Here is a 16,913-nt window from a genome sequence, read left to right as displayed (position 1 = left end):
TCCGCATAATCCACTCCAAATTTGATGCCGTATCCAAATTTTGATCCAAGCGTGGTTGATGTGCATGAGCAAGACTTGCATTAGCTTTTAGAGCATTCCTTTCTGGAATCTTAATTCTAGAAAATGGTCCTTATTTATTGGGTCTCCATGACCAAACAATTGCATCTACCGTTTCCCACACTTGTGGGTCCTTGCAGTTGATAGCCCAAAAAACCTTCTAGCAATTAATGTAAGCTTGAGTATTTGTCATCCCACTCTTTCTTGCACAAGGTTCCCAATATCGAATCAAAATCTTGTAGGCTCATTATCAATGTCTGATAAAGCCATTGCAAGCCAAACTGGATAGATTTCCATGTCACTTGGAGCTAGCATAACAAAGTCACCTTGGTGCACATCAGACATGGGGTCAAACTCTTCCCTTGGTCTATCTCGTTGAGGACCACAAAAATGATCATTCAACTCTTCAAGTCCTAGGATTATTTTTTCTCCTTGTTGTAATCTCATTGTAGTGGATTGTAGGTGACAAGAGTCCTGAGTTGTTGGCCATAAATTTTCATACAAGCCTCTCTCTGATATGGTTGCTTTTCCAAGCTTGGCAATCACCTTAATCCAGTAATCTATCACAGGTCTATAATATCGTGGCACATTTGAAACATTCCCTAGATTTTTCCAAAACTTAATATAATTCTTCAACCCTAAAATCACTTCTACGTGAGCCTTGACATATTTTGCCATTGGCACCAAAGGTGGATCTCCATGTGGCAACATTGGATTTCCTTCTATGTCAGTTGTCCAAAGGCGAATGCTTCCACTCCAACTTGATACACCTACATGTGCCTTATATTGCATCATTGGTGTCTCATCTTACATTAAAAACCTGACTTGAAGTGGTTTGGAATGTCCAACAAGTATGTCTTGTCCATCACAAACACAATATTGCTTGAAATCGGGGACCTTTTCAAGCAAAAATGGGGCCAGAGATGAAGATGAACTATTTTGTAATGTATCCATCGTGTGGCAAAGTATATGTTTGTGTAACTCTCAATATTTTTGAAAAATTACTGAACATGGCATCAATGTTCTCATGTGTATGCCCAACCATCAAAAATCCTAGTTGGATGGTTTTGAAAACACCCCTTGCAACAAGCATTGACAAATAGGCAAATAAGTATCAATTTTTGTTTTCCCCTGCACAATTATCCAATTGTAGTAACAAGTTCTCTGGCAACTTGCAAAATGTTGACCCCGATTCCACTTTTGTAGCTTCCGATGGTTGTACGATGGGATCTTTCCCATCACTCAAGTTGTGGTGGTCTAAAGAATCCCTTGAGTTCAAAGCATGTAGTAGAGAGATACTACTCCTTGGTAGTCCATTTGTTGCTAGATCACCAAGAGGATGCTTATCTATCCTCTCTAAGTTATGTAAACAACTAGAAATTGAGCCAATTGTAAGATTTGGATCAGCAAGCCACAAACCATTCAAGACAAAATGACCATAATGACCTTCTCCATGGCCATGAGTGATCATACCTATCAAATCCACCTGCAAATTGTATCCTGAATCCACACCCTTAGGAGCAATGCATAATCTAGGAATGGAAGTCTTCTTTTTGATCCATCTTATCATGGATTATACAAACATACTTTTGTGGTTGAGCTTCTGAATATGTGTGCCATGCATAATATAAGTGCCTACAACTCTTCTATTGTGCCATGTGAACTTCTCTTTCTCTCAAGAGAAGAGCTCTCTCTCAAGAGAAGGTTTAGCTTCTAGCCTTGCCTTGATCGAAATACATACATTGCACTTAGAGAACTCACTTGTCTTTGTTAAAGTGAGATGTGGATACTCTTTGTTCCAAATTCTACCGAAAGAAGATCGAGATAACTTCTTCTCATAGCCCATTTGGTCCAGTGTTGTGTTGATTTTGCCTAAAATGTCAACTTGTTTGTACATTGATGGAATCACTAATTGAGTCTCTCTTGAGGCATCTAGTAGTGTTTTGCTTCTATGTGGCATGTTCTCAGAGTTGTTATCCACAAATTCATTTAATAGTGCTCTCACTAAACTAGTATGTTGAAGTCCTCTTCTCAATGTACATGTGTTACCATGCACATATTGACGCGCACCATTTTCAAAATTTTCCTTGTAGTGGTAAAATGATGTCTTTGGTATTCCATGTAGCTCATACCATGCTCCGCAACAAGCAATAGAGCCATTTATCTTGAATTGGTATCGCATCTTCTCATCTTTCTGATAGCATATAGATAGAACATCATATATATAATTTGTGCGTGCGTTTTGAGACTCTCCCCAAAACTCTTACCGTAATCTTGTCACCAAATCACGATCTGCAAACTGACATCATTTTTTTCCACAACAATCAATGCATGAAACTCTTTGAATTGACTCAACTGAAAGATAAAAAGTAGAAGCTGGTACTGCTTGCACTTTTTGAGTACTTTTGATAAAACTGTATCGTCTCTTCCTTAGCAAAGGGGCATCAACACTACCATCAAGTTTTTTCCCAGCATTGTCATCATTGGATACATCCCCATGTTCATTATACATCCCATCAACAGGAACAAAGCGTTGTAGTGGGATCCCATCCAACATGGTTGTCAGTTGGATGGGCCACTTCAGCATAGTAATGCTTCCCACTTCATGCATATTCTCACTGATTGCAGCCTCCCTTTCAATACCTACACCCACAAAGTCATCAGCAAGTACCTGAAAATTGACATAATCATGTGGAAATACATACAAGATGGTCCCTTCATTCACAGTGTGCATCATTATGTCGTCCTTTAAAAGTACCCTTTGATTTCTCTAAGATTCGCGTATTGACATTTCAAACTCTGGGCTTGAAATAAGCATTGCATATGTAACTAGAGGATCAAGATCATCCCCTTGTTCATCAACACTATAGATTTCATTTGTGTCAATTACGTTGTCATTCATTATGTATTTTTGCAAAAGAAGCTTAGGCCATCGAACAACACTCCATAATGACCTTTGGAGAGATGTAGTATTCAGTGTAAAAAAGGGGAGGACCACATCCTTCAAAAGTTGCTCCACTAGTATAGATACCTTTCCTTGTCCTATCTTTGTACCACCACAAGTGGAATTAGGATCTGTTCTACACACACAAGCAATACCAACAATTTCATTATCAAGTACCATATACACTTTCTCCCCAGATTCAAAGTCCATCCTGTAAGTTGAAAAGAAACACCTAGTTAGTTTCATATTTATAGATACATTCTCTTTGAAAACAGATGTATAAGTTACATTACACATTACAAAGGGTTGTGAATACTATAACTCTATAGACATTGCTATATTAGATCATATCTTGGACAAGTGGTGGACCTAGTTGTAATGGCCAGTGTCCAAGGTGCTATTTTAGGAACTTGCTTGTCAATGTCCAAGTACCTCTTTCTTCTTCAAATGGAAGTAAGGATGGACAAGGGGGGATCTTGAAACCAAAACCCCCTTTCTATATGAGGTAAAGCTTGGAGAAATGGTGGACCTAGTTTTAATGGCTATTGTTCAAGGTGAACTATTGTAGGAACTTGCTTCCCAATGTTCAAATATCCCTTGCTTCTTTCAATGGAAGTAAGGTTGGACAAGTGGTGGATCTCGAAACCGACAGTCCTTTTTTCTATATGAGAGTAAATCTTGGACAAGAGATGGACCTAGATTTAATGTCCACTTTCCAAGGTGGTATTGTAGGATCTTGATTCCCAATGTGCAAGTATCTCTTTCTTCTTTCAATGGAAGTATGGTTGGATAAGTGGTGGACCTAGTTAATGTACAAGGTGAACTATTTTAGGAACTTGCTTCCCAATGTCCAAGTAGCCCTTGCTCCTTTCAATGGAAGTAAGGTTGGACAAGTGGTGGAGCTTAAAACTGACAGTCTTTTTTTCTATATGAGAGTAAATGTTGGACAAGTGATGGACCTAGTTCTAATGTCTAGTTTCCAAGGTGGTATTGTAGGTACTTGATTCCCAATGTGCAAGTACCTCTTGCTTCTGTCAATGGGAGTATGGTTGGACAAGTGGTGGACCTAGTTAATGTACAAGGTGAACTATTGTAGGGCCTTGGTTCTCAATGTCCAAGTAGCCCTTGCTTCTTTTAATGGAAGTAAGGTTGGACAAGTGATGGATCTTGAAACTGACAATCCCTTTTTCTATATGAGAGTAAATCTTGCAAAAGTGGTGGACCTAGTTTTAATGTCCAGTTTCCAAGGTGGTATTGTAGGAACTTGATTCTCAATGTGCAAGTATCTCTTGCTTCTTTGATGGAAATATGGTTGGACAAGTGGTGGACCTAGTTAATGTATAATGAAAATTATTGTAGGGACTTGGTTCTCAATGTCCAATTATTGTAGGGCCTTGGTTCTCAATGTCCAAGTAGCCCTTGATTTTTTTCATGGAAGTAAGGTTGGACAAGTGGTGGAGCTTGAAACCATAAGGTTCTTTTATATATGAGAGTAAAGGTTGGACAAGTGGCGGACCTAGTTTTAATGGCCAATGTCGAAGGTGGTGTAGGATCTTGGTTCCCAATGTCCAAGTATCTCTTGCTTATTTCAATGCAAGTAAGGTTGGACAAGTGATGTATCTTGAAACCAAAAGTCCCTTTATAAATGAGAGAAAGGTTGGACAAGTGGTGGACCTAGTTTTAATGACCAATGTCCAAGGTGAACTATTGTAGGGCCTTGATTCTTGATGTCCAAGTAGCCCCTTGCTTATTTTAATGGAAAAAAAAATGGAGCAGTGGTGGATCTTGAAACAAAAACCCCCGTGTTATATTTGAGGGTAGCTAGGACAAGTGGTGGACCTAGTTTTAATGGCCAAGTTTCAAGGTGAACTACAAGCACTTGGTCCAAGTATAATACAGTATAGCTTGGACAAGTGCTGGACCTCCAAGTTTTAATGAAAAATATAGGACAATTTACTTCCCAATGTCCAAGTAGCCCTTGCTTTTTTCAATGGAAAAAGGTTGATAGTAGTGCCTTTCTTCTCAATGTCCGAGTAGCCCTTGCTTTCTTCAACGGAATCTTCGAGAAGTGGTGGATGTAGTTTTAATGGCCAATGCTGAACGTGAATTACTAGATGAGCTAGTAGCTTCCTAAAGTCAAAGAAGTACTTGCTTCAACAAGGACCAGTGGTAAAGATTTGACAGGCTGGTGAAATTTGAAACAAAAATCCCCAAGCTTTCTATGACAAGAAGAGCTTTGACCATGATTTAGGAATGTTGTGGATATGGTCAATGGTCTAAGAAAGTTTTGAGTTATGAGCTCCAAAATAGAATCATATTCCACCACTTATTTATGGTGAGTTGTGAAGCAAGGAAAGAGACTTGGTTTTAGATACAAAGATTATCTAAGCTAGACCACGATTGAGAAAGTGGAATAGGGTGGTGCAACAAGAGTTTAGATTGGGGTTTGGTGTAGCACCCCAAGCGGGGTCTCGTGGGGTTTGGGGCAGCGTCCCAAGTAGGGTCAAGGGGGAGCAGCCCCTGTGGGCTTAGGAGCAATGCCCCAAGCGGGGTCAAGGGGCGGCAACCCAGGAGGGTCGAGGGGCGACAATCCCCACAGGGTTTGGGGCAGCACCCCAAGCAGGGTCAAGGGGCAGCCGCTATGGGGTTCGGGGAATTGCCTCGAGCGGTGGGTTTTGGGGCAGCACCGCAAGCGAGGTCAAGGGGCAGCACCCCCTGTGGGGTTCGGGGCAATGCCCCGAGGAGGGTCGAGGGGTGGTAGCCCCCATGGGGTTTCGGGCAGCACCCCAAGTGGGGTCAAGGGGTGGAAACCCCGCCCCTCTTGTTTATTAAACAAGAAGTTTTTAATGTAGAAAATCAATGAGGTTTTACCTCTTTTTTAACACAAATTTTTACTTGTACGGTATGCCAAATTTGCTAAAAAACAAAAGCAAATCACTCAAAAGGTGTAGTGAGTTTTAAGTTTTAAAGTATACATGGCATTTTAGAAAACCCTACCACAAAAACACATAGCGAACCAAGAAAAACACAGACAAAAAAGGGGAGATTTGTTCTTGCACGTAGAGAGGTATTTCTTGCTCGTGCACACAAGGAAACCATAGCGCATGCAAAACAGGTTTTGCATAGCACGATAGGGGTGACATTGCATTCAAAAGAGGGACAACAAAGGCAATCACACTCAAGGCTTCGACATCACACAAAGCAGAATTTTTTATAGTGTAAATCGAAAGCGTTTGACAAGGTTCAGTTCATCTCCCTCTCTCTCTCTCTCACTCTCCATCTACATCAGGTTTCTGTCTTTGTGTTTTGCTCTCCAAGAAACCAAAACGGTTCTCTTTCTCTGTGCTGCCTTCTTACACACACATGTACATGGATGTTTTGCACACACACACAACCACACATCAACATGATAAAAAATACTTTCCTTCACGTTGTTCACCCTCCTTGCTCCCATAAAGACAACCCCAAGGACACCTCAACAAAATGGGATTTCAGAAAGGATCAATAGGACAATCATGGAACGAGCACGAAGCATGCGGATACATGCAAGCCTACCGCTTGAGCGTTGGGCGGAAGCTGTAAGTACGTCTGTGTACTTAATCAATCGGTCACCCTCAACGGCATTGGATGGGGGAGTTCTAGAAGAGGCATGGACAGGTAAACCGGTGAATTATGCATTTCTCAAAGTGTTTGGGTGTGAGTCTTTCATCCACATAGATAGAAGCCTAAGATCAAAGCTACATGCAAAGTCCAAAAAGTGTTTCTTCATTATGGAGAAGGTGACTTTGGGTATTGCCTATAGAATCCTGAAGATGGTAAAATCTTAAGGAGTAGGGATGTAATTTTTAATGAACAAAATATGTACAAAAATTACTTGGAAAGAAAACAAACAAAAGAAACAGGTGATGAGTACATGGAGCTTGAGGACGGTGAAGACTCAAGCACTCCAAACGGTGACAATGTGCAACAACGTCAACCAAATGAGGAGACTCAACCTATTCCCCGAAGAGCTACAAGAGCAAGTAGACCTCCAAAAAGGTTTGTTCCTTCGTTCAACCATCTCTTGATCTCAGATTCTGGAGAGCCAGAATCATGCGAAGAAGTTATGCAACATGAATCCAAAGAAGAATGGACGAAGAGCATGCAAGTGGAGATGGACTCACTACATCGCAACCAAACATGGGAGTTGGTTGAGTTGCCTAAAGGTAAGCGGGCACTTCAAAACAAATGGGTGTACAAGCTGAAGAAAGAAGAAGGTGGGAAGAAAAGGTACAAGTCTAGGCTTGTGGTAAAAGGGTTTTCTCAAAAGAAAGGTATTGACTTCAATGAAATATTTTCTCCTGTTGTAAAAATGAACTCAATTAGGCTTGTAAAAATGAACTCAATTAGGCTTGTCTTAAACCTTGTGGCTTCTCATGATCTAAATCTCGAGCAAATGGATGTAAATACTGCATTCCCTCACGGTGACTTAGAGGAGGAAATCTACATGCTTCAACCAAAGGGGTATGAAGTAAAAGGTAAGGAGAAAATGGTTTGCAAATTAAAGAAGATCTTGCATGGTTTAAAGCAAGCATCAAGACAATGGTACTTGAAGTTTGATCGATGGATGTTGGATCATGGATTGACAAGATCCAACTCGGATCACTGCGTCTACACGAAGAATTTGGGAGATGGGAAATTCATCATCCTAATGTTGTATGTTGATGACATGTTGATTGCAAGTGCTAACATGCAGGACATCAAAGACCTAAAAGAGGAGATGTCTAAATCTTTTTCAATGAAAGATTTCGGTGCTGCAAAGAGGATACTTGGTATCAAAATATCAAGGGACAGGACGAAGAAGACAATAAAGCTATCTCAAGAAGATTACATCAAGAAGGTACTAGAAAGGTTTGCAATGCAAAATGCAAAACCAATTTCTACACCTTTGGCTGGTCATTTTAAACTAACGAAGGATATGTGTCCAAAGACACAAGAGGAGATAGCCTATATGTCTAAAGTTCCATATGCTACAGCGGTAGGTTCTCTAATGTATGCTATGGTCTGGACAAGGCCAGACATTGCACATGCAGTGGGAGTTGTGAGAAGGTTCATGGACAACCCAGGTAAAGAGCATTGGCAAGCTGTGAAGTGGATACTTAGGTATCTAAAAGGCACAAAAACAAATGCTTTGTATTTTGGAGGAACTGATATTTTTCTAGAAGGGTATGTTGATGCAGATATGGCAGGTGACAAAGATACTCGAAGGATCACTAATGGCTATGTGTTCACGGTTGGAGGCACAGTAGTAAGCTGGGCTTCAAAGCTGTAGAAAGTGGCTTCACTTTCTACCACGGAAGTAGATTATGTAGCAATGAAAGAGGCAAGCAAAGAAATTCTGTGGCTTCACAGATTCTTAGAAGAGCTTGGATTCAAACAAGACAATTGTGTCTTGTACAGTGATAGCCAAAGCGCTATCCATCTTGCAAAGAACTCAGTCTTTCATTCAAGGACAAAGCACATTGAGGTGAGATATCACTTCATACGCACTCTTTTGGAAGAGGGACAGCTAAAGCTAGGAAAGGTGCATACAAGTGAAAGTCCTGCAGACATGTTTACAAAGGTGGTCAACAAGGAGAAGTTGAGCTATTGCTCATCTTCAATCGACATTCAAGGATAAGAAGCCAGAATGGAAAGCAGTCATAGGTTTGGTTTGGAGATCAGTCTCCAAGTGGGAGATTGTTAAGTATGGAGCCTGATTTACCCTTGTAAGTTTCTGTGGTAAAAGCGCACATTTGTAAGGCCCCCATTATGAGGAGAAGCAATCGTGCGTAAAGGTAAATCACTCACCGGAAACCAAATTTTTCACACAGTCAAAAACCAGGGGCAACTTTAGGTACCTCGGGCACGGAAGCCCCTTGAGACTTTTTTTTCCCTCTCCGGAATATTCTTTTTCGCCGGAATATCATGGCCGGACGGCAGTCAAAAAGTGGTCGGAAAACAATCATCGGTTGGCTAGTAGTCAATGGCCGGTGGCCGAATTCAAAAGCGGACTTGTCTTCTCAAGGGCGGCCACACATGGGCGGATTGGAAGGTCCGATTTGGACTTATCTACACAAGGGCGGCTACACATGGCTGCCTCTGATGAGAGAGGGCACCCTTTTGGCCTATAAAAGGAGGCCATTTCTACACACATTTCAGAGTGTGAAGTTGATGCAACAAGGTGGGTGTGAGGTGGTGAGAGTGAAGCAAGGCGGGAGCTCTATTAAGGGTATAATCCCTTTATAAACTACTTCTTGTTTTGAAGTACTAAAGCCATTGAGTGGCTGCTTTCCCGTGGACGTAGCCCACATTGGGTGAACCACGTTTATCGTGTGTACTCTCTCTCTCTCTCTCTCTCTCTCTCTACTCTATAATCTCGTGTATGTAAATCTGTCTCTCTCCATTAAGTAATCTACTCAATTATCTATTTAGCTACGTCTTATTTCCTAACACTTTATCTTCTCTACACCATAGTCAAGGATGCCTATGATTTCAAGAGAGAGGTAATGTCATAATAACTAATATTTAATTCTCCTAAATGATTTTCTTATGTTAAACTGATCATTTAATATGGGAAAGTACAAGGGGAGAAAAAGCTAGATTATTGGTAAGGCTATCAGACTGGTCACAGTAGGGATCTAAAGGAGGGAAAATAGGGATCCAAAGGGGGACCATTTGAAAAAGATCAATGTGCAAGCAATGGGATTGAAAGAACTAAGGTTAAGCCCATAAAGATTTCCAAAATGCTAAGGTTCCAAAATTCAAAGATTAAGTCCAATGGTGAATGCTTAGGAAAATTGGATGCTTGATAGTGTACAAAAAGGCTTTTCAAGCTCTTAAAGAGGAGGGGGAAATCCCTTTTAGTAGGAGATGAGAGAGAAACACACTCAGACACACTCATGCAAGCCCCTTTACACAAAGGTCATAGTGGACACATGTCAGCTCCCTAGCCCAATTGCCCACAAGGTTCAAATCTTATTGGATGGCCATAGAGGTGGACCAATGAGAATTAGGCTAGAGTAAATCTATTTTAATTCATTTAAAAACACTTAATAAAAGAACCAACAAGAATTAAGCTCTCTAGAAGACTATTGACCAGTCCCGCAAGGGGTCCAATGAGCATTCAACAGCCCAATGGCTTGCTTGATTCCTATTGGCCAAAATACTAAGGGATCTAATGAGAGTTTAATTGCATTATTTAATTACCTAAAGCTCTCACAAAGGGGGAAAGGGTGACACATGTCACAAGGATATCGCTTATGCTTCTTAATTATCATTAGCTAGGCTTTGGAGGGTCCAATGGGGTGTTAGTATAAGTAAAAAGAATGAGGGGTCAACCAAGAGCGAGAGGGGGCTGATTTTGTCAAGGCATTATCACACACACACTCACACAATATCATGTGTGAAGCAAAGAAGACTCTGTCTCCTTCTCAAGCTTTAATGGAAAGCTCATCACCTACTACAAGCTTGTGAGAAGTGAGGCCTACACCAACAACTCTTGGCTTTGTGATGCAAATCCAACCAAGAGCTAAGCTCCAATGCATGCTCATCTCCTCTACCATGCTAATTACTAAGCTATGCTAAGATATTATGAGTGATTAGGTGAGGAGATATACTTTTTTCTCATAAGAATACTCCTTCTTCCTCGCAATTTACTCTCATACCCCGCTAGCTCTCACCATCTTCGAAGGTGTGTGAGGTCTTGGGTCTGAGACCCCGTGAGGGAATTGATTTTGTGTTTAATAAGTGTGTGCATGGTGCTTGAAGCTTCCATTTTCATTTCACCATCAAGTTATTGAAGGAACATAAAATATTGTATTGTAAAATGTCTCCCTTGATGGGGGAAACCTATAATACAAAGCCTTTTGGAGGGGGGACCGGCTCATGTAAATCTGGTGCTCAACTATTGTCAATAATTTAATTTCTCTCTCTTTTGATGTATTGTTCATGCCTATCTAACTAGGTGTTATGCTTTTGGTTGCTCTCTCCTTTCAAGCACTCTTGCTATTCTCATTAGGAATCTATTCTAATGAAATGATCACTATGTCTATGCTATTTTCTACTGCACACAAGTTACTAGGCCGTTAAATGTTACATGCCATAACTTTGGTATTCTATGCATGGAATTTCTTATGCATGATAACCTCTATCATCTCATAAGTATCATAATATTCTATAGTATAATAAAGGTACCCACAATGTGCATGATGGTCATCATACTTTGTGAGAAGGTCAGTGCATAGTCTATGCTAGTTAGTACATACCTAGTATTCTTGCTAGCATACTAGTTAGCACATTAAGGATGCTTGTTAACACATTGTATATGATAGAACTTTACCATGTCAAGTATTCCACTTAGTATGCTCACCATGCTAATTAGCATACCTAGTTATCACACATGCTATTTAGTTTAACATACCTCATATGCTAGCTACCACCACTGATTATGCTAGTTAGCATACATAGTATGCTAGTTATCATACAAGACCATATTAGATATTATGGTAGAAATCACGCATTATGGGAATCTCCAAATTGACCAAATTCATGTAATTTGGGAATTTCCAACTTAAAGTGGGAAAAAAGGAGACAAACTTGTTGATAAGATAGAGTGAAAATCTTATTGGATTGTGGTGTTGATAAACACCAAAATTCAAGAGGATGAACAAAGCATGAATTTGAAGAAACTCTTTTAATTGAATAAAAGAAACAAAGGTCGATACAGCTAGAGATCTTCTTTACAAAATTGACTCTTATAGTCACAATAGAAGCTCCGCATAATCCACTCCAAATTTGATGCCGTATCCAAATTTTGATCCAAGCGTGGTTGATGTGCATGAGCAAGACTTGCATTAGCTTTTAGAGCATTCCTTTCTGGAATCTTAATTCTAGAAAATGGTCCTTATTTATTGGGTCTCCAAGACCAAACAATTGCATCTACCGTTTCCCACACTTGTGGGTCCTTGCAGTTGATAGCCCAAAAAACCTTCTAGCAATTAATGTAAGCTTGAGTATTTGTCATCCCACTCTTTCTTGCACAAGGTTCCCAATATCGAATCAAAATCTTGTAGGCTCATTATCAATGTCTGATAAAGCCATTGCAAGCCAAACTGGATAGATTTCCATGTCACTTGGAGCTAGCATAACAAAGTCACCTTGGTGCACATCAGACATGGGGTCAAACTCTTCCCTTGGTCTATCTCGTTGAGGACCACAAAAATGATCATTCAACTCTTCAAGTCCTAGGATTATTTTTTCTCCTTGTTGTAATCTCATTGTAGTGGATTGTAGGTGACAAGAGTCCTGAGTTGTTGGCCATAAATTTTCATACAAGCCTCTCTCTGATATGGTTGCTTTTCCAAGCTTGTCAATCACCTTAATCCAGTAATCTATCACAGGTCTATAATATCGTGGCACATTTGAAACATTCCCTAGATTTTTCCAAAACTTAATATAATTCTTCAACCCTAAAATCACTTCTACGTGAGCCTTGACATATTTTGCCATTGGCACCAAAGGTGGATCTCCATGTGGCAACATTGGATTTCCTTCTATGTCAGTTGTCCAAAGGCGAATGCTTCCACTCCAACTTGATACACCTACATGTGCCTTATATTGCATCATTGGTGTCTCATCTTACATTAAAAACCTGACTTGAAGTGGTTTGGAATGTCCAACAAGTATGTCTTGTCCATCACAAACACAATATTGCTTGAAATCGGGGACCTTTTCAAGCAAAAATGGAGCCAGAGATGAAGATGAACTATTTTGTAATGTATCCATCGTGTGGCAAAGTATATGTTTGTGTAACTCTCAATATTTTTGAAAAATTACTGAACATGGCATCAATGTTCTCATGTGTATGCCCAACCATCAAAAATCCTAGTTGGATGGTTTTGAAAACACCCCTTGCAACAAGCATTGGCAAATAGGCAAATAAGTATCAATTTTTGTTTTCCCCTGCACAATTATCCAATTGTAGTAACAAGTTCTCTGGCAACTTGCAAAATGTTGACCCCGATTCCACTTTTGTAGCTTCCGATGGTTGTACGATGGGCTCTTTCCCATCACTCAAGTTGTGGTGGTCTAAAGAATCCCTTGAGTTCAAAGCATGTAGTAGAGAGATACTACTCCTTGGTAGTCCATTTGTTGCTAGATCACCAAGAGGATGCTTATCTATCCTCTCTAAGTTATGTAAACAACTAGAAATTGAGCCAATTGTAAGATTTGGATCAGCAAGCCACAAACCATTCAAGACAAAATGACCATAATGACCTTCTCCATGGCCATGAGTGATCATACCTATCAAATCCACCTGCAAATTGTATCCTGAATCCACACCCTTAGGAGCAATGCATAATCTAGGAATGGAAGTCTTCTTTTTGATCCATCTTATCATGGATTATACAAACATACTTTTGTGGTTGAGCTTCTGAATATGTGTGCCATGCATAATATAAGTGCCTACAACTCTTCTATTGTGCCATTTGAACTTCTCTTTCTCTCAAGAGAAGAGCTCTCTCTCAAGAGAAGGTTTAGCTTCTAGCCTTGCCTTGATCGAAATACATACATTGCACTTAGAGAACTCACTTGTCTTTGTTAAAGTGAGATGTGGATACTCTTTGTTCCAAATTCTACCGAAAGAAGATCGAGATAACTTCTTCTCATAGCCCATTTGGTCCAGTGTTGTGTTGATTTTGCCTAAAATGTCAACTTGTTTGTACATTGATGGAATCACTAATTGAGTCTCTCTTGAGGCATCTAGTAGTGTTCTGCTTCTATGTGGCATGTTCTCAGAGTTGTTATCCACAAATTCATTTAATAGTGCTCTCACTAAACTAGTATGTTGAAGTCCTCTTCTCAATGTACATGTGTTACCATGCACATATTGACGCGCACCATTTTCAAAATTTTCCTTGTAGTGGTAAAATGATGTCTTTGGTATTCCATGTAGCTCATACCATGCTCCGCAACAAGCAATAGAGCCATTTATCTTGAATTGGTATCGCATCTTCTCATCTTTCTGATAGCATATAGATAGAACATCATATATATAATTTGTGCGTGCGTTTTGAGACTCTCCCCAAAATTCTTGCCGTAATCTTGTCACCAAATCACGATCTGCAAACTGACAGCATTTTTTTCCACAACAATCAATGCATGAAACTCTTTGAATTGACTCAACTGAAAGATAAAAAGTAGAAGCTGGTACTGCTTGCACTTTTTGAGTACTTTTGATAAAACTGTATCGTCTCTTCCTTAGCAAAGGGGCATCAACACTACCATCAAGTTTTTTCCCAGCATTGTCATCATTGGATACATCCCCATGTTCATTATACATCCCATCAACAGGAACAAAGCGTTGTAGTGGGATCCCATCCAACATGGTTGTCAGTTGGATGGGCCACTTCAGCATAGTAATGCTTCCCACTTCATGCATATTCTCACTGATTGCAGCCTCCCTTTCAATACCTACACCCACAAAGTCATCAGCAAGTACCTGAAAATTGACATAATCATGTGGAAATACATACAAGATGGTCCCTTCATTCACAGTGTGCATCATTATGTCGTCCTTTAAAAGTACCCTTTGATTTCTCTAAGATTCGCGTATTGACATTTCAAACTCTGGGCTTGAAATAAGCATTGCATATGTAACTAGAGGATCAAGATCATCCCCTTGTTCATCAACACTATAGATTTCATTTGTGTCAATTACGTTGTCATTCATTATGTATTTTTGCAAAAGAAGCTTAGGCCATCGAACAACACTCCATAATGACCTTTGGAGAGATGTAGTATTCAGTGTAAAAAAAGGGAGGACCACATCCTTCAAAAGTTGCTCCACTAGTATAGATACCTTTCCTTGTCCTATCTTTGTACCACCACAAGTGGAATTAGGATCTGTTCTACACACACAAGCAATACCAACAATTTCATTATCAAGTACCATATACACTTTCTCCCCAGATTCAAAGTCCATCCTGTAAGTTGAAAAGAAACACCTAGTTAATTTCATATTTATAGATACATTCTCTTTGAAAACAGATGTATAAGTTACATTACACATTACAAAGGGTTGTGAATACTATAACTCTATAGACATTGCTATATTAGATCATATCTTGGACAAGTGGTGGACCTAGTTGTAATGGCCAGTGTCCAAGGTGCTATTTTAGGAACTTGCTTGTCAATGTCCAAGTACCTCTTTCTTCTTCAAATGGAAGTAAGGATGGACAAGGGGGGATCTTGAAACCAAAACCCCCTTTCTATATGAGGTAAAGCTTGGAGAAATGGTGGACCTAGTTTTAATGGCTATTGTTCAAGGTGAACTATTGTAGGAACTTGCTTCCCAATGTTCAAATATCCCTTGCTTCTTTCAATGGAAGTAAGGTTGGACAAGTGGTGGATCTCGAAACCGACAGTCCTTTTTTCTATATGAGAGTAAATCTTGGACAAGAGATGGACCTAGATTTAATGTCCACTTTCCAAGGTGGTATTGTAGGATCTTGATTCCCAATGTGCAAGTATCTCTTTCTTCTTTCAATGGAAGTATGGTTGGATAAGTGGTGGACCTAGTTAATGTACAAGGTGAACTATTTTAGGAACTTGCTTCCCAATGTCCAAGCAGCCCTTGCTCCTTTCAATGGAAGTAAGGTTGGACAAGTGGTGGAGCTTAAAACTGACAGTCTTTTTTTCTATATGAGAGTAAATGTTGGACAAGTGATGGACCTAGTTCTAATGTCTAGTTTCCAAGGTGGTATTGTAGGTACTTGATTCCCAATGTGCAAGTACCTCTTGCTTCTGTCAATGGGAGTATGGTTGGACAAGTGGTGGACCTAGTTAATGTACAAGGTGAACTATTGTAGGGCCTTGGTTCTCAATGTCCAAGTAGCCCTTGCTTCTTTTAATGGAAGTAAGGTTGGACAAGTGATGGATCTTGAAACTGACAATCCCTTTTTCTATATGAGAGTAAATCTTGCAAAAGTGGTGGACCTAGTTTTAATGTCCAGTTTCCAAGGTGGTATTGTAGGAACTTGATTCTCAATGTGCAAGTATCTCTTGCTTCTTTGATGGAAATATGGTTGGACAAGTGGTGGACCTAGTTAATGTATAATGAAAATTATTGTAGGGACTTGGTTCTCAATGTCCAATTATTGTAGGGCCTTGGTTCTCAATGTCCAAGTAGCCCTTGATTTTTTTCATGGAAGTAAGGTTGGACAAGTGGTGGAGCTTGAAACCATAAGGTTCTTTTATATATGAGAGTAAAGGTTGGACAAGTGGCGGACCTAGTTTTAATGGCCAATGTCGAAGGTGGTGTAGGATCTTGGTTCCCAATGTCCAAGTATCTCTTGCTTATTTCAATGCAAGTAAGGTTGGACAAGTGATGTATCTTGAAACCAAAAGTCCCTTTATAAATGAGAGAAAGGTTGGACAAGTGGTGGACCTAGTTTTAATGACCAATGTCCAAGGTGAACTATTGTAGGGCCTTGATTCTTGATGTCCAAGTAGCCCCTTGCTTATTTTAATGGAAAAAAAAATGGAGCAGTGGTGGATCTTGAAACAAAAACCCCCGTGTTATATTTGAGGGTAGCTAGGACAAGTGGTGGACCTAGTTTTAATGGCCAAGTTTCAAGGTGAACTACAAGCACTTGGTCCAAGTATAATACAGTATAGCTTGGACAAGTGCTGGACCTCCAATTTTTAATGAAAAATATAGGACAATTTACTTCCCAATGTCCAAGTAGCCCTTGCTTTTTTCAATGGAAAAAGGTTGATAGTAGTGCCTTTCTTCTCAATGTCCGAGTAGCCCTTGCTTTCTTCAACGGAATCTTCGAGAAGTGGTGGATGTAGTTTTAATGGCCAATGCTGAACGTGAATTACTAGATGA

The sequence above is a fragment of the Adiantum capillus-veneris genome, chromosome 24 (assembly GCF_014529385.1).
Source record: "Adiantum capillus-veneris isolate H3 chromosome 24, ASM1452938v2, whole genome shotgun sequence".
NCBI lineage: Eukaryota > Viridiplantae > Streptophyta > Polypodiopsida > Polypodiales > Pteridaceae > Adiantum > Adiantum capillus-veneris.
This window is presented reverse-complemented; position numbering follows the sequence as displayed.